Source organism: Pinus tabuliformis, chromosome 1_2, assembly GCF_031772625.1.
Source record: "Pinus tabuliformis cultivar Carrire ecotype Pingquan chromosome 1_2, CPIR1, whole genome shotgun sequence".
NCBI lineage: Eukaryota > Viridiplantae > Streptophyta > Pinopsida > Pinales > Pinaceae > Pinus > Pinus tabuliformis.
The window spans coordinates 871,494,635-871,513,342 of NC_142298.1; the positions used below are offsets into that span (position 1 = coordinate 871,494,635).

The 18,708-nt window shown below is 36.6% G+C and overlaps 2 pseudogenes; both read left to right on the plus strand.

The window, feature by feature from the left end:
- Nucleotides 1–1,716: 1,716 nt before the first annotated feature.
- LOC149208710 (uncharacterized) lies at nucleotides 1,717–4,488 on the plus strand (annotated as a pseudogene).
- A 1,882-nt stretch (nucleotides 4,489–6,370) lies between these two features.
- The window catches only part of LOC149208711 (lysine-specific histone demethylase 1 homolog 3-like), a 46,220-nt pseudogene continuing 33,882 nt past the window's right edge, over nucleotides 6,371–18,708 (plus strand).

Below are 18,708 nucleotides of genomic sequence, written 5' to 3' on the forward strand. Positions count from 1 at the left end.
GAAAGGTGGGAAATAAATAGTCTTCTATGTTACTCTGTCTTCACATTTTTCTTTTCAATTCAACTCCTAATATTTTCTTGCCCCTCTTTGCATGAAATCCACTTTCCATTCTACAAAATATTTGATAAACAATACCGTATACTCTACAAATTTCTCCTGAGATTAGCTCTAGAAAGAAACTCAACACATAATTGTTGAATGCAACAACCTAGAAAAGCAGGAAATAGATAGTGTTCTACACTACTATATTTTCCAAGTTACTAACAATATACTATGCATAAATAAACACATCTATTTATCAAAAATATTTGCAAAGTTGAGAAATGTGCTCCAGGACATATAGATATCTCTATTAGATAGCAGGTAAAATGTCACTTGTCATAGATTTTCTCTAACTGTACTCGATGTACTCAAAGACAAAGGTGTTTGAAAGGTGACAATGATCAACAACTCAATGGTGGTTATGTGATCCCTCCTTCAAACTCCCCCTACTTACAAACCTAAATCTTGCCAAAATATGTCAAAGTATAAACATTGAAGCAAACTAAAAGGCCAATTCAAGGGTTCAAATACAAGGTGTTTAGTGCGTAAAGGAGGGATTGAGAGACTCAAGCTCCAGGTGCCCACTTGCTTGAAGTAGAAAAGCATTAATACATGCACTCCTTCCCATAAAGCCTGCTATATCATGAGGGTCATGTGGAGGACAAGGCTTAAATGGCCTCACCTCCTAATCTTATGTGTGTCTATATGAATTATTATATAAAGAAATGTATTTTGGTTGCAATGGATCCTACATGTGGGATTAATCGGTCCATCCAAGAGTGAACGTTGGACCTATGTGACATCAAAGCAAGCCTTGGTGAGAGGGATAAGGGTTCAACAAGTCTCCATGTGCATTATTCATTTTCATCCCTCTCAAATGCTATGAGTTTCTCTTACTCCTACAAGTCCCCTGGAGCTACCCAGTCTACCCCTGATAGATTGGGAATCGTAATGGATCACTATCGTTTATGTAACAAATGGTGTGTTTTCTACAAGATAATTGTGTTATTCAAAGGGAATTATACAATGTGGAAAGATGCAGCAAAGGCCCACTGCAATGTGGCCTAGTCAAACCTACAATGGGTAAGATGAAAGAAGGAGTTGAAGGAACAAAATTCCAAGAGCAATTATATAATGCACGCCAAAAACATCGAATCATATTTTTAATTTGAGGGAATGTGAGATTGAACCTTGGGCCTCCATGACTATTTTTAGAGGGAACCAGTTGAAAATGGCCTCAATTATGAAGTCTATATAAATGATGGTTGGGTACACATTGGTTCACTTCAACCTCCACCTTGAGGTTAAGATATCGCCCACTCTCAACTTAAGCAACACCTTTGTAGACTCTACCTCCTCTGGCCTTATGGTTTCCTTTCTCTTTATCTATTACTTGAATTGTCTCCAAGAACTCCATTTTGGCTCTTATGAAAGTCTAATTGTGTTTCCGCTCATACTGGAAAAGCTTACATCATTGCAATAACTCTCCATCTGTTTAAAGTTGGTGTATATTTACACAGGTCGGAATGCAATTTCGTTCAAATGGCATGGGTCAATGGTGCATGCACAATGCCTAATATTTTCCTCACAACTGACCCTCAAGAATTCGTACGTATTTTATGTATTATATTGTTCTACAAATCGTTCATTAGCACAGGTTGTTCTTAATACATTCAAAATTTGACAAGCTTGAAAAAATGCTTCACAAATGAAACTGTCCTCACTGACTGGCTAGAAACAAACTCCTCTCCTTATGCATGGATGGGTATACAATGTATATAGGGAGGGGTTTTCTCCCTGGATTTATCCTGCATAAATATGTGGCGAACCATATCCCCTACAATAGGAAACCTGACATTTTTGCAGAGTTTGAATTTGAGCAATATTGCACTGATAGGGAAACCACCTTCACAACTCTGGGGTCTTCCAAAACTAGAATATCTAGACTTAAGAAATAATGATCTATATGGTGTGTTTCCCCCTGAGATTACTAATCTTGTCAGTTTATTTTAAATTTTAATTCATTCTCTGGTAGCCCTCCTACCGAGCTTGAAAATATTGAAAATTTGAAGTATCTTGATCTCAGTTCCAATATATTTTCTGGTAGCATTCCCCCCCCCCCCAAATATGGGGAATTTGTTAAAATTGTTGTATCTAGATGCCAGTGAAAATTCCTTCTCTGGAGTTTTCCCTACTGAATTTGGCCATCTTACTAATTTAGTCACTCTGGATCTCAGTTATAATGTACTATCCGAATTGTTGGCAAAGGAAATTGGGGGCATGGAAAATTTGATCTGTCTATGGATAGGATCAAACTCATTTAGTGATGAAATACCAACTGAAATTGGAAAAATTATTAAGCTTAATATATTATATTTTTGGGGTTGTAAGTTTAGTGGGCACATTCCCTCATAAATTGGAAACCTTAAATCTCTGACGAAACTTGACCTCTCAGAGAATAACCTTGAAGGATCATTACCAAACAACATTGGCAGTTTGCACAACCTTCTATATCTAATTACTATGATTAATGGACTAAGTTGGTGGATTCCAAACACAATTTCCAATTGTAGAAAATTTCAGGTACTAGATTTGTTATTTAACGCATTAACTAGGCCGCTCCCCAATGATTTCGCAAATCTAGAGTCAATTCAGATTTTTATTGTTGAGGCAAATATTCTAACAGGACCCCTTCCATCCCGACTTGGTAGATGGAGAAGAGTAACTTCTATAAGGTTATCCAAAAACCATTTTGAAGGTCATTTACCTCAGGAACTAGGCAATTGTTCATCTCTTAGAACATTGGGAATTGATGCTAATAGGCTCTATGGATCAATAACATCAGAGCTTTGTCATGCCAAGAGCCTAGCCTCTCTCTCTTTGTCACTGAATCAATTTACAACTAGCATAGAGAACACTTTCCGAGAGTGCATGAATTTGACAGACTTGTTATTGGATGGGAACAATTTTTCTAGTGGAATCCCTGGCTATCTTTCAAGTCTGCCTTTGGTCACCTTAGACATGGCACACAATAATTTCTCTGGAAAATTACCAGATGAGCTTTGGATTTCATAGAATTTTCTTGGAATATCACTCAGCAATAACTTCCTTGTGGGTGGGTTGTCTCCGTCCATGTCTACTGCCAACAATCTCCAGAGGTTGCACCTTGATAACAATTATTTACAAGGATTTATTCCTAAAGAGGTTGGAAAAATGAAGAATTTAACAAATTTATCACTTCATGGAAACAGGCTCAGGAAAAATTCCTCCTCAACTTTTTGACTATGTCAATCTTGTGGTTGTTGATTTGGGAAGTAATGATTTGTCTGGCACAATCCAAGAAAGATTGGGCAGCTAGAAATGTTGGATAACCTTGTCCTTTCTCATAACAAGCTTTCTGGTTCCATTCCAGGTGAAATTTGTGCTGGATACAAGGAAATATTCCCATTACTTGATTCCGAGTTTACACAGCACCATGGACTATTGGACCTTTCGTGGAACAATTTGACTGGTAACATTCCTGAGTAGATTGGGAATTGTAGCGTGATAGTTGAGTTAAATTTATAGGGAAACCTACTTACTGGTCATGTTCCTCGACAACTTTCTTGGCTTGCAAATCTGACTTTGCTGGATTTGTCCTTCAATTTTCTTAGTGGGCCCATTTTACCTAATTTTGAGAGACTCCAAAACCTTCAAGGTCTGATTTTTTCTCATAACTAGTTTTCTGGTAGTATTCCTATGGGGTTAGGAAGGATTTCAGGCCTTGTGAAGCTTAATTTAACAAATAATAAACTGACGGGCACCCTTCCTGCAGTGCTTGGAAATCCAAAAAGGCTCACTCATTTAGATTTGAGCAACAACAATCTCACCGACAGTCTCTTACCATCATCTTTTCCAAATCTGGGAAATCCTTTATTGTTTTTGGATTTGAGCAATAACAGATTTACTATAGGAAATCTATCTTCACTAGTGTTTTTTGTTGTTCATAATAATAGTATTACTGGAAGAATTCCTGCAGAGATGGATAACCTAGCCTCACTAATGTACTTGGACCTATCCTCCAATCATCTTGAAGGTATCATTCCTCCCAATTTGTGTAAAATATTTGGCCTCGAGTTCATAAACTTCTCAGAAAATGCATTACTGGGAGAGATTCCCGAGAGATGTGAGAATTTTAATTTGTCATTACTTGCCAACCCGGGACTATGTGGGCAACCAATTGGTATTGTGTGTCCCTCAGGATCCTTCTTGAGCAAAGGTGTTGTATGGGGCATAGAAATAGGGAGTACATTTTCATTTCTTTTCTTGATCTTGGTCGTTATTAGGTGGAGTATGTTGAGACAAGAGGCTTTGGTGAAAAATCCAAAGAAAACAATGCTCACAACTCCTCTTGAACCCAATGACTATGGCTCTATGCTTCTTGAGCCTTTAACATCCTGGCATTGAGACTTCTCATGGTCTCTGCTAAGTAGACATGTACTACTTTGTGTTTCCATTTGAATTCTCTTTCACATCTGCAGTATTGATCTCTTGCACATTCTAATCACATGCATTAAATGAGTCCACCTTTTTAGTTCACTTTTAACATGTGTTAGAGTGGGGACTCAAATTTTATTTTGGAAAATTGACTATGCCTTTAACTTGACAATCTTCCATCATTAAGCTACTGGATTATGCTACCTTCATTGACCATGCTTTGCTTCCTTCATAGACTTTGTCTCCTTTGCCTACAATTGCTTCCAAGTGAAGCTTTCCACACATAGGACTCCACCTTCTCAAGGTGTTCGACTTTTGTCCAGCCCATAACTCCATGCTTTCTTAAAGTTCTATTATACGTTTGAACTCTTAAATTCTTTCTTACCTACAATAAGAGTTTTCATAAATAAATCACGAGATAATGGAAAGAGATCACAAATTTAAAATTGAAGTTTCATTTCTCTTATTTGTCAAGAAGACAATGATTCAAAGAAATCATAGAGGAAACATCATCTAGAATAGTATAGTTATAGAGAAAACCACCCAAAGAGGGGGTGTTGAAAACAAATACTACTGCGTACATACTATTAAGAGCTAAAACCTTAGGAGAAATTTCATGTACAGGGGTACAAGGAAGAGAAGATCATGAATTCTTGGAGCTATTATCTGGGATTTTGGAGGAATACTGAGAAGGATATTCCTCCTCCAAGTCAACAATATTTGTATATACATCTCTACTAACATCCAATGTTTTACAAAAGAAATATTGTATAGGTAGATGACTAGATGAACTTGTGAAATGTGTTGTTTCCTGGAAGAGGCATCTCACTAATGGTGTCTATAGGAAATTGAATTCTTGTTGGTATGACATGAACTATCTTAGGCTCTGAGATGAAATTTCTATGGGGCACCTTAAGAGGGTGGGGAAACTCATTGATGAAGAGCATATGATCCACTAAGGTCTCATGGATCTAGAATCAAAGGAGGTGTTACACTTGGCATGCCACATGGTGCCTCCAGTAGATGGGACCATAAAAATATGGATATTTTCCTAAGGGTCTCCCGCATGAACAAAGATAGGAATATCTCATTTAAATATTGGAAGAAGGTCAAAACTGAGTTTTGTGATCATTTAACAGACAGTAGAGCCGCCTTTTGATCACATAATGAATGGGATGATGGAGTATGAAATGTCCTTAGTCTTAGTCTCTTGTACATGTGTAATAACCTAAGTGGGTGATACCCAAATAACCACCTGAGATAGACATCCAATTGACAAAATGACTTGTGAGAGGTTAGCCTATGAATATACTATATTTCTTGTTGTTATGATTTTTTGGTGTCATCTTATTAGTTATTTAAAAAATTCTTTTATTCTTTGATTTATGATAAAATTATTGATAAACTTACTACATTTGTCTTGTTTCAAAGGAGTTGCATCTTTGGTAGTCATTAATGTATTTCCATGCGTCTGTTATAACCTTAAAAAAAATCTAATAAGAAGAGAATTTTTGGCTTACAATGTGCATGATTATTACTGTAGGGGTATATTTGTTGGCATTGCAGTGAAAAAACCAAAAACGAAAGATGATTTTGAGCCAAAGTTGAAGCTTTCAAAAGAGAGTATGTAGACAGAAAATTGTGGTGACAAAGTGATTGATGAAGAAGAGGAGGTTGCTTTCATTCTTGGTCAGATTTAGGATTATGAGGAAAACCTTTCACCTAGGAAGAATAAAATTTAGGTAGAAGGTAAAAACCAAACAATGTTGCTTAATGTGGAATATGTGAAGAGAAACAAACTTGCAGAAAACTGCTCTGGGTCAACAAAATCAGATAAAATGGACTATGAAGAATGTGGTATTTCTCTTATGAAAATAGACAAAGCCCCAGTGTTTTACCCAATACAACAGGGAATTTAACTGTGGAGGCTGTAAGAAGCTCTGTTGTGAAAACTGAGGTGGAAATTGAATCTTTGTTGCCCACAAAGATGATAAGCTAGGAACAAGAGACATTTCTGCTGGGATTGGAAATGAAGTTTTTTTAGGAAGTGGATCCATTACTCAAAGTTGATTATGATTTGGACCAGATAAAAAAATCTTATGGTGAAGATGAGTTTAGCGATATTGACAGAGAAAAAGGTTTGCATAATCTTCGTAAGCATGATTTGCAAGTGGACTAAAAAAATGATAAATAATAATCCAAGTGAAATTCAGCACCATAGGCCATTGATAGAAATTCTATTTCAGAAAGTCAGAAAAGTTTATTGGTGCAGGGCCTTTTGAGCTAGGAGTTGCTAGGCATTTGGAGTGGCTAAATTGTCATGTAACTATTTTAGAAGCATGAGATAGGGTAGGTGGAAGAGTTTATACAGATTGTTCAGCACTTTCAGTGCCAATGGATCTAAGTGCTATCATTATTACTAGTGTTGAGGCAGATGTGGAAACAGAAAGAAAACTAGATCCATCTGCATTTCTTTGTACACAACTTGGCATGGAGTTGACAGTGCTAAATAGTTACTTCCCTCTATATGATTCTGTGATTGGTCAAAATTTCCTGCCACCTTAGATGAGGCACTTGAAGCAGAGTATAACATCCCACTTGATGATATGGTCATTCTTATTAATTAGAATGGAGATGTAGAAATGCACATTTCTCTAGATGAGGGGTTATAATATGCTCTAAAAAAACCGTCACATTGCTCAATCAAGCTCAACTGTTTCAAATTTGGCAAGCAGTAATGGTCTTCTTAACAATTCTGATTGTCAAAGAACAAGTCTGGATTCCTCAGTGGGAGATTTAGAGGCATTGAGTGCCATATTTGATTCTAGCATAAAGGTAGTTTCTAAAAGTAACGTCTTAATAGGATTGCATGTATGGAAAATGGAATTAACATGGAATCTCAACCTGATAAACTAAATTTATCTGAAAATTCTAGCATGGAATAATAGAGCCTCAATCCACTTGAGAGATGAGTTATGGATTGGCATTTTGCTAATTTGTAGTATGGTTGTGCAACAAAACTTAGTTGGGTTTCACTCCCTTACTGGAATCAGGATGATACTTACGGAGGTTTTGGAGGAGCTCATTGTATGATTAAAGGAGGTTATAACACTATTATGGAGGCATTAACTGAAGGTCTTAATATTCAGCTAGGTCATGTTGTAACAAAGATTTCATACTCTACGAAGGACCCAAAGTCAAAAGGTGGAATAGAGAGAGAGGTCAAAGTTTTCACTGAGAATAATCAGGAGTTGTTGGTGATGTAGTTCTAATAATTGTACCCCTTAGCTACTTGAAAGAAAATACAATAGAGTTTTCACTAGCTCTTCCAGATTGGAAATTAGCCTCCATTCAACAACTTGGATTTGGTGTCTTGAACAAGGTAGTTATGGGATTCCCAAAGGTCTTTTTGGATGAGAGTGTGGATTATTTTGGGGCAACTGCAGAGAACATAGAGTTATGAGGCTGATGTTTTATGTTTTGGAATCTAAAAAAATTAGTCAATTCACCAATTCTGATTACTATTATAGTTGGAAAGGTTGCAATAGATGGCTAGGATTTATAAACCTCCGATCATGTTAAACATGCAGTCATGATCCTCCAAAAGTTGTTTGGAGAAACTACTATACCAGACCCCATTGCATATGTTGCTACAAATTGAGGTGGTGACCAATTTAGTAGGGGTTCTTATTCTTATGTTGTCTTTGGTGCTTCTGGAGAGGACTACGATGTTTTGGGTAGGTGATGAGCTCCAAAAAATGGACAATTATTTGGGCTCATTCAACCTCCTAATTTGACTTAATCCACCATTCTCATTAGTTTATTGCATGTTTTTTATTATATTTATGTTAATAGAGTGAATTTGGTTAGTCATTATGCCAACAAGTCTAATGGGTGCTTTGTGTAGCCTTTTTGGTCAACTTGGAGACAAAATTGAAGGTCTTAATGAGCACTTGGCAGCCAAATTCGTGGGAGAACAAGCTAGAGGATTTGTAGGAAGGTGTCCCCTTCATTTATGGGACCTTACCTCGAATTCTCCACCATCAGCTCGGAGTTCAATGGTCACCGAATCAATCAACACAAGGGCAGCCAAGCAAGTCAAGTAGGATTGCTGTTAACTACAAGTCTTGGGCAGTCGAGTCCCTAAAGTTTAGGAGGATTGTTGGGTCCTCAATTTGTATAAATAAGAAGGCTTAGGGCCTCATTTGGGTTAGCCAGTTAGTCATTTTGTTAGCCAGTGGATGTTAGCTAGTTAGCCAGTAGATAGTAGCTAGTGGTTAGTCATTTTGCAGCCATTAGTTAGCTAGTTTGTAGTTCGATTTTTATGCAATAGATTAGCTTTGCTTTCAGCTCATTTTCAAGTCCTTCTTGTCGACAGTTTTGATGTAACTCTTCATTTCTTGATCAATAAAGATGAATCCAGCTTTGCACCAGCTCTAAATCTCTCTTTGGAGGCTGTAGCTCTTGGGGTTGGGCCCATCTCAAGCACCCAGTACCTCCTTTGTTTATCTTTATGTGTGTTTGTTGCGTTCTTAAAATAAAATCTGCTCTTTAAATTTAAGTCTTGCTTCGTTATTTACATTTCTTTTGATGGTTAAAGTAGTTGTTTATGTTTAGAATATATTGGTAGGATAATAACAGGAAAAATCTCCAAAAAAGGGTCAGCAAACGCTTTTGGTTTCACCTCTTCCTTATCGGATCAGGGGCTGGAGTTGAAGTAACCATGTTGTCCCAAACAAAAACACTTTCTTTGCTTCACCATGCAATCATTAGTGTTTGAATCTCGTTCGTGGAACTTGATATCAGTTTGGATGCATGCTTAGGTTTATGATCACTTAGTTTCATAGTTGTTTCACATGGTTTCACTGCAAATAAACTTCTGTTCATTTCCTTTTGCTGTTAGGTCAGATTACAGTGAAGTAACTAGGTCATAGGTTTTATAACTAGATCTTTGTTTTCTTGCATGTCTTTGTTTGTTCAGTTTGAAAAACCACTTGCAGAGTACCTATTACCCTTCCTTACCTGCACATACCCCATCCAACCTACCTGTTTCATCCTTCACTCAGAACCCTTACCTTACATTTACCTCATTCGCTTACTTTGCCATGATTCTCATCTTCTTGTGCAACATCGCTTCATCCATCCTTGAACAAATCCAATCGCTCCTTAGCCTCATCCACCAAGTCCTAAACCTCTTCACACCCCTATTTCACCTCCATACTCATTCCTCCATCCATGCTCCAAAATCCCATTTCGAAACATCCTGTAGAAGAATTACAGAACATCCTGTAGAAACCCCTGCAGACTTCCTGTAGAAGTCCATAACCTCGATTGCATAGCATCCGGACTTTGTGAAACTCTCGGAAAGAATGTTAGGGATCCCTTAGACCCTCTCTGTACCATCCCAACCTTTTCCAAGCATTTCTCCTCCTTGATCCACCTCTGCACAGTGGAAAACTAGTTAAAAGCACATGCAGTATAATCCTAATAACTTAATCAAAAATACAAAAAGATGTTGTCTTCAGATAGTGATAACTTAGACACATGCATTTTACCTTCCTAGAAGTAATGGCATCTCTTCTCGTAGTTTGCATTCTCATTTTTGCATCAGCAGGACTAGTTGGTAGAATTAGGGTTTGCTAGGGTTTGCTAGGGTTTGTATTTCTTTTTGGCTTTCAGTTTCTTTCCGCAAGTAGATTAGCTTCCTTTGAGTTAGCTTTCGTCCATCAGTTAAAAAGCTTCTTCTAAGAGCTCATAGAAGTTGGCTTGAGCCCCTAGCGGACTTGTGCCAGCTGACCAAGTGACAGCTGCGGCAAGAGCTAGTACTTGTGCATACAGCACCGTCGCTTCCAAGTTTGTTACGAACTACCGGGTTGATAAAATTAAAGAAGGGAGTTCCAGGAGTTGTAGCATTATTGCTACAATACTGGAGCCCACCATCTTTTTGGCGCCGTTGCCAGGGAAGCGTCAGAGTATTGGTGATTGTCGCTTTTCTTCTATTTTCTACTACAACCTTCTGCTAAGTAGTTTATTTCATTTCCATTATGCAATTTCGTTTATGCAAAAGTAGATTAGCATTTCCCGCTTTCATAGATTAGCATTTCTCGCTTTCATAGATTAGCATTTCAATTCTGCAATTTCATTTCTGCAAGCGTAGATTAGCATTTCAATTCCGCAAGCGTAGCCTAGCATTTCATTCCTGCAATTTCATTTGAGCAAAATAGATTAGTCCTTTCCTGCTTTCATTTCAATTCCGCATTTTCATTTTAGCAAGATAGTTAGCTGCAGTTCAATCTATTTCAGTTTTTCATGTAGAAGTAGAAAAAAGAAAAAATCAACCAAAAAGATTTCATTTCATGTCTTGTAGGAGTAGAGATAAGTTAGAAAAATGATTGCACAACACCCCCACTGCTTCACACAGCCAACGTTCTCTCTTCTTCAATGGCTGTGATTAAAGAACCCCTGGGTGGACATCAAGGCATATTTAAAGAACCTCTAGGGGAGAAGAAGAAGAAAACATTCCTCTGGAGCAAATGGCTACAAGTAGAAATGTTGGGAGCAACATCTTGTCCAAAGATGAATTTGAAAATCAGATCAAAGATTTCAAGAGTGATATGAGGCAGTTTCTTGCCATGCAACTGGATACCTTGCGGATCCAACAGAAGCAAGAGGAAGCCAAGAGGGCTTTGGTCATTTTTTGTCCTAGGTGCACTAGAAAGCATCCTAGGAACGAATGTCCATTGTACTCCATAGAAGTGTGTTTTGTCTATGAAGCATACCATCCTACAGATCAGTGCCCTTCCTTACCCAGATTCAAAGCTGCATATCAGAGAGCCAAAGGAGCCACTGAATCACTCTATTACATGAACCAAAGTTGGCCGCATGGACCTAGATCTTACCAGCAGGAACTGCAAGGGACACTCGAGACCTATTATGACCCCTATCAAGCCACTTTCATGCCTTCTTGGGGTCCCCCTGCTCATCCTTCCTGGTTCACACCTCCTCCTTGTTCCTTCACAGATCCATATTATGCCCAACCAGTTTCTCATTCATTTCACTCTTATGCTCAGCCTCAGTGGAATGCACCTTATCAGGAGTGGAGGCCCCAGTACAACTCTCATCCTGCTCATTTTCCTCCACCACCTGCTCATCCACAACCATCGCCTCCTCCTCCACCAAGGCAACCCCAAATGCCTACCCAACCACAATGCCATCCATCTCCATCTCAATTTCACACCTCCACTCAACTACCCGTACCATTTCCAAAGCCAACAATGTAAACTTTGAAACGGGAACTATAAACTCAAAACGGGAACTCTGGCCAAAAAACCCCAAAAAAACATCAAAAACAGTGCTAAAAACGAAAAGTGCGTATACTGGAACGATGTTTTTTTTTTTTAGGTGTCAATTTTGAACGTGTTTTAAAAATGGCAGTGACTACGAAATTTACTACGAAATTTTCGTGCAAAATATAGCTTCAAAACGAAAGTGTTGATACTGGAATAATGATTTTTTTTTTTAGGGTCAATTTTCAAACTTTTAAAAAAATGCTAATAAAACCAATTTTTTATGTCTCAAACAAAGTTAAATTTTAAGGAAAAAACACATTAATGTTTCTGGTAGAATATCATTTTTCTTTCCTAAGTATAAATTTAACATGTTTTCAACCACAACATGCTAGATACAAAAGAAATTGAAATTTTTTCAACTATAAAACTAAAAAAACATGACATTATGAACAAATTATATCACTGAATGAATTCAAAAGTCTTTATTTGTATACTGAATAAAACAGACATTATATCTCTAATTTGATATTGCATTGTAGATATTTAAACAATAAAATTTATCATACTTAAGACATAATCCAACAACATAAAAATGCTTCATAACTTCTCATTTAATAAAATATGGAAAACATTAATTTTATTTGAAGATACAATGCATACATCAGTTATATAAACTGTCTTAAACAATTATTCAAACTCAATCACCCAATAACCGTGGGTAGGCCGTCGTCGTGCCCTCTTCCCCCAACCCATTACCGATCTTTCCCATTCACCCATGCCCTCTTCCCCATTCTACCCTACCCATGCGCCAGCCCTTGCTACCCCCAACTCACCCACCCATGCACCATTTCCCCAACTCTTCCTTCCCTACCCCACAACTCTCCTTCCCATAAGCCCACCCCCTAGCTCCCATTCCCCTCCAATCTCAACTCCTCCCCCCTTCCTTAACGCCGGCCCCATGGGCCTCGCGCCCTACCCCCCTTACCTTACCCCACCCCCCACCCTTACCTTACCCCCCCTCCCCAACCCCTACCCCGCACTACTCCGCCCCCTCCCCCCTGCTCCCCTCCCACCCCTTGCCCTTACCCCCCCCCCCCCCCCCAACCCAACCCCCTGCCACCCCCTACCCTACCCCTTACCCCACCCCCCCGCGCACCCCCCCCCCTTACCCCCCCCCCCCCCCTTCCTTAACGCCGGCCCCATGGGCCTCGCGCCCTACCCCCCTCCACCCTACCCTTACCCCTACCCCCTACCTTCCCCCACCCCCCGCCACCCCCCTACCTTCAAGAGCTGTGTGTAGGAAGGGCGTGCCAGTGGTATCATGTATTCTTAAAAATATCATAAAAAACTTGAGCGAAAGATCTAATTCTAAATTTTGCAATCTGCACCAATGTGCCATCGATATTCGCAAGAGACTAGATAAAGCCATCTAGCCAAAAGTTAAACCTGGTCAACCTATATAAGTGCTTGTACAGGCCAAAAACCCACAACCTCTTTTGCTTGGTACGTATCCTTTATGTGGGGATCAATGGGAAATTTTCAGTTTTGGCGTTGTTTTCTAAAACCATATCTTCTAGAGGGGATGGTAGAACTCCAAAGCTTTCAAGGTAGAGAATTTCTGTTTTTCTTTTAAATATCTTCCTTTGCAATTTTATGCTTCTTGTTTGGTATTTTGTGAATTTCGAAATGCGCATGCATCGAGAGTAACTTGCTGAGTTTCCACGCATGCAGGGTTTCAGTTTTTCATTAAAACAATATTTGTACACGACTTGATTTTCATTTGTTATTGATTATATTAATGATTGTTTTTATGGGTATGATTTGTGATTCTTCCTTTTTAACGAAAATTGAACTAGGCAACTCGATTTCAGTGAATTGAAGGTAGCGAGGGTTTCCAAGCCAGATTGATTACTATGATTGTCAATACTAGAATATGGACCAGGCAAAGTATTTTCATATTGTCCATTAGAGGCCCATAGTTGAAGCTTGAACTTGAAGAATTAAATTTTTTTGTTTTTATGTTTAGATAAGTGTGTTTTTATGTTTTGTTGTGAAATTATTCCATTTGCTAAAGTATTCCCCTGCATGTCATTTCAAGCCCCACTCCCCCCTCAAGGCAAGGACTAGTTGTGATGCAACCTCCCTTATTTTATTTATCATTTGAAAGTTTAACGATTCTCAATTTCCATTTTTTTTTCTTCCATTGTGAATTTCCCTTTTTCTTGTTCCATTAATGAATTGGCCTTGACACTATGTTTCACTGCATTTTCATAACTATTTAACTCAATTTGAACTCAAAAAGTTAAAAGGAACAATAAAAACAAAGGATGTCTATGTTGTTTGATACAATTTATTCTTGGAGTTGACTTTTACCTTGCTTAGCTAATTTTAGTCTTGCATTTCATGTCATACATGCACTTACCTTTGGGCTTGATACATAAGACTTTAACCTTGCTAGTTACATTTTCAAGGAAAATTTGGACCCACTTTAATTTGAGGTATCGTTAAAATTAGGGGGAGACAATTGATGTCATTCTATGATAAATACATTTCCAAGATTAATGGTTTTCATATTGCATACCTTCTAAGTGAATTCATCCTTTATCAAATATCGCATCATGGGATACAATAAGTCCAATTGATATGTAATTTCAAGAATGCTTTGTTTTACTTTCATTTCTTTTTTTTTAATCGACACAAAATTCCCATTAATCAAAATAGTTTTGCAATGAATATATGGATATCAACCGAATTAGTTTAAAATTACAAAAACTCTGTAGATTCAAAAAATTTATGCCCAGATATATTTGTAAATATCTTGAAATCATTTATGTTCCGAAAAAAACTAGCCATACATATTTGTTTATCATTTCTTTGTAAAGCGTTGCCAAGATAGTTACAATTTTTTTTCCGTAAGAGAAGATTGAGCTTCTGGATACCAAAACCAAAATTATAGAGAAAAAATAAAATGATAGAAGAAGCGTCATGCAAAGCAATAAGAAACTATGGTAATTACGCTACGGTGATGGTTTGTTGTCCAACAAACCATTGGTGCACAGTCTACACTAAAAAGAGCTTCCAAAACCGAAATCTTAGTAAGTAGTGAATCTTCACTTTTTGTATCTCACTTGTCTATAGTCTTATTTGGATAAGTATATATATACTAATGAAGTAAAAGTTGTCAAATGTGTTATGTGAATTTCTCTTAAATTTGATTCATTTGATCATGCATAATTCTTTAATCAAACCTGCGGGTCGATTCCGGGAATCGACCCGCCGCCGGTCGGGCGGGGCGGGGCGGCCGGTCAGGCGGGGCGGGGCGGCCCGGCCAGGGGCGGCCGGTCAGGCGGGGCGGGGCGGCCCGGGGGTGGCTGGGCCGCCCCGCCCCGCCCGACCGCCACCCCCGGGCCGCCCCGCCCCGCCCGACCGGCGGCGGGTCGATTCCGGGAATCGACCCGCAGGTTTGATTAAACAATAATACAGTTAATTGAATGATACAGAAAGAAGGAATCCAAGATGCTTTATGTGTATGTATATGCTGATTTCAATTTCTGCAGTTTTCGTTTCAAATGTAACGATGCCTTTTACATGTAGCATATATATATATATATTCAGGGGTTTGCTGCGTTCAGAAGATCTCATTTATAAAATGTCTTTAAAAGGAATATGCTTCAATTTTACACATGATTCGACTGAACACGCTTATCCTATTGTCTGGAGAGCTACAGAGTTGTGGTCTAGATTCATGTAAAATAGTTGCGGTGTAGATTTATTTAAAAGAAAAACATGTTTCTTTAATTATCATAAGAGAACATAATAAAAATGAATATGTAAAACAATAGTTCAATACAGATCATTAAAATTTATAATTAATTACATCCGATATCAATTTTTTTAAATTATAAGCCCAGGAAATTTTAATGGTCAATTTGAACAGTAAATGTATAACATGCTATTTATTTTTAATAATCATTTCAGAACAAATATAGTCATTTTTAATAGCATGGAAAGTTTATTTACTTTGATCTATATGTTTTGTTTCTATGTATAACATAAAATATTTTTTATAATTAATGTTAATGAATATTAAAGTTGATTTCTTATTAATGTATTGTTTTAACGAATTTTTTATTTCATAGTAATATAACAAAATTTACAGCATCAAAAAAATACACAGAAATTAATTCTCTTGAATCCTTCCATTACGTTTGAAAAAAAAGGAGAACTCATCCTCCCTGAAAGTTCAATAAAACCTATCCTTCCAGGAAACTAAGTTTCGCCGTAAATCCATATTTAAACAATATAAGTTTGCTAATATGAATAACAAAAATTTAAAATTTTAAAGTTTAAATTTTTAAAATTTTAAAGTTTAAATTTTAAATTTTTGTTATTTAAAATTTTTTTTGTATTAACTAAAAATTTAAACTTTAAAACTAAAAAATTTTTTGTTATTTAAAAATTTAAAATTTAAACTTTAAACTAAAATTTTTTTTAAAGTTTAAACTTTAAACTAAAAATTTTAAATTTTTAGTTTAAATTTTTTTAAAATTTAAACTTTAAACTAAAAATTTTTTTAAACTAAATTTTAAAGTTTAAATTTTAAATTTTTGTTATTCATATTAGCAAACTTATATTGTTTAAATATGGATTTATGGCGAAACTTAGTTTCCTGGAAGGATAGGTTTTTTTGAACTTTCAGGGAGGATGAGTTCTCCTTTTTTTTCAAACGTAATGGAAGGATTCAAGAGAATTAATTTCTGTGTATTTTTTTGATGCTGTAAATTTTGTTATATTACTATGAAATAAAAAATTCGTTAAAACAATACATTAATAAGAAATCAACTTTAATATTCATTAACATTAATTATAAAAAATATTTTATGTTATACATAGAAACAAAACGTATAGATCAAAGTAAATAAACTTTCCATGCTATTAAAAATGACTGTATTTGTTCTGAAATGATTATTAAAAATCAATAGCATGTTATACATTTAAAATTGATATCCTCCATTAAAATTTCCTGGGTTTATAATTTAAAAAAAATTGATATCCGAATGTAATTAATTATAAATTTCAATGATCTGTATTGAACTATTGTTTTACATATTCATTTTTATTATGTCATTTATGATAATTAAAGAAACATGTTTTTCTTTTAAATAAATCTCCACTGCAACTATTTTACATGAATCTAGACCACAACTCTGTAGCTCTCCAGACAATAGGATAAGCGTGTTCAGTGGAATCATGTGTAAAATTGAAGCATATTCCTTTTAAAGACATTTTATAAATGAGATCTTCTGAACGCAGCAAACCCCTGAAGATATATATATATATATATATATATATATATATATATATATATACATACGCTACATGTAAAAGGGATCGTTACATTTGAAACGAAAACTGCAGAAATTGAAATCAGCATATACATATACATAAAGCATCTTGGATTCCTTCTTTCTGTATCATTCAATTAACTGTATTATTGTTTAATCAAACCTGCGGGTTGATTCCGGGAATCGACCTGCCGCCGGTCGGGCGGGGCCGGGTGGCCCGGGGTGTGCAGCGCCACCCCCGGGCCGCCCCGCCCCACGCCACCCCCGGGCCGCCCCGCCCCACCCGACCGGCGGCGGGTCGATTCCCGGAATCGACCCGCAGGTTTGATTAAAGAATTATGCATGATCAAATGAATCAAATTTAAGAGAAATTCACATAACACATTTGACAACTTTTACTTCATTAGTATATATATACTTATCCAAATAAGACTATAGACAAGTGAGATACAAAAAGTGAAGATTCACTACTTACTAAGATTTCGGTTTTGGAAGCTCTTTTTAGTGTAGACTGTGCACCAATGGTTTGTTGGACAACAAACCATCATCGTAGCGTAATTACCATAGTTTCTTATTGCTTTGCATGACGCTTCTTCTATCATTTTATTTTTTCTCTATAATTTTGGTTTTGGTATCCAGAAGCTCAATCTTCTCTTACGGAAAAAAAATTGTAACTATCTTGGCAACGCTTTACAAAGAAATGATAAACAAATATGTATGGCTAGTTTTTTTTGGAACATAAATGATTTCAAGATATTTACAAATATATCTGGGTAGAAATTTTTTGAATCTACAGAGTTTTTGTAATTTTAAACTAATTCGGTTGATATCCATATACTCATTGCAAAACTATTTTGATTAATGGGAATTTTGTGTCGATTAAAAAAAAAAGAAATGAAAGTAAAACAAAGCATTCTTGAAATTACATATCAATTGGACTTATTGTATCCCATGATGCGATATTTGATAAAGGATGAATTCACTTAGAAGGTATGCAATATGAAAACCATTAATCTTGGAAATGTATTTATCATAGAATGACATCAATTGTCTCCCCCTAATTTTAACGATACCTCAAATTAAAGTGGGTCCAAATTTTCCTTGAAAATGTAACTAGCAAGGTTAAAGTCTTATGTATCAAGCCCAAAGGTAAGTGCATGTATGACATGAAATGCAAGACTAAAATTAGCTAAGCAAGGTAAAAGTCAACTCCAAGAATAAATTGTATCAAACAACATAGACATCCTTTGTTTTTATTGTTCCTTTTAACTTTTTGAGTTCAAATTGAGTTAAATAGTTATGAAAATGCAGTGAAACATAGTGTCAAGGCCAATTCATTAATGGAACAAGAAAAAGGGAAATTCACAATGGAAGAAAAAAAAATGGAAATTGAGAATCGTTAAACTTTCAAATGATAAATAAAATAAGGGAGGTTGCATCACAACTAGTACTTGCCTTGAGTGGGGAGTGGGGAATCGACCCGCAGGTTTGATTAAACATTCAACTACAATTGTGTTACTAGTGATTGTTACACCAAGATCACCAAAATAATAACT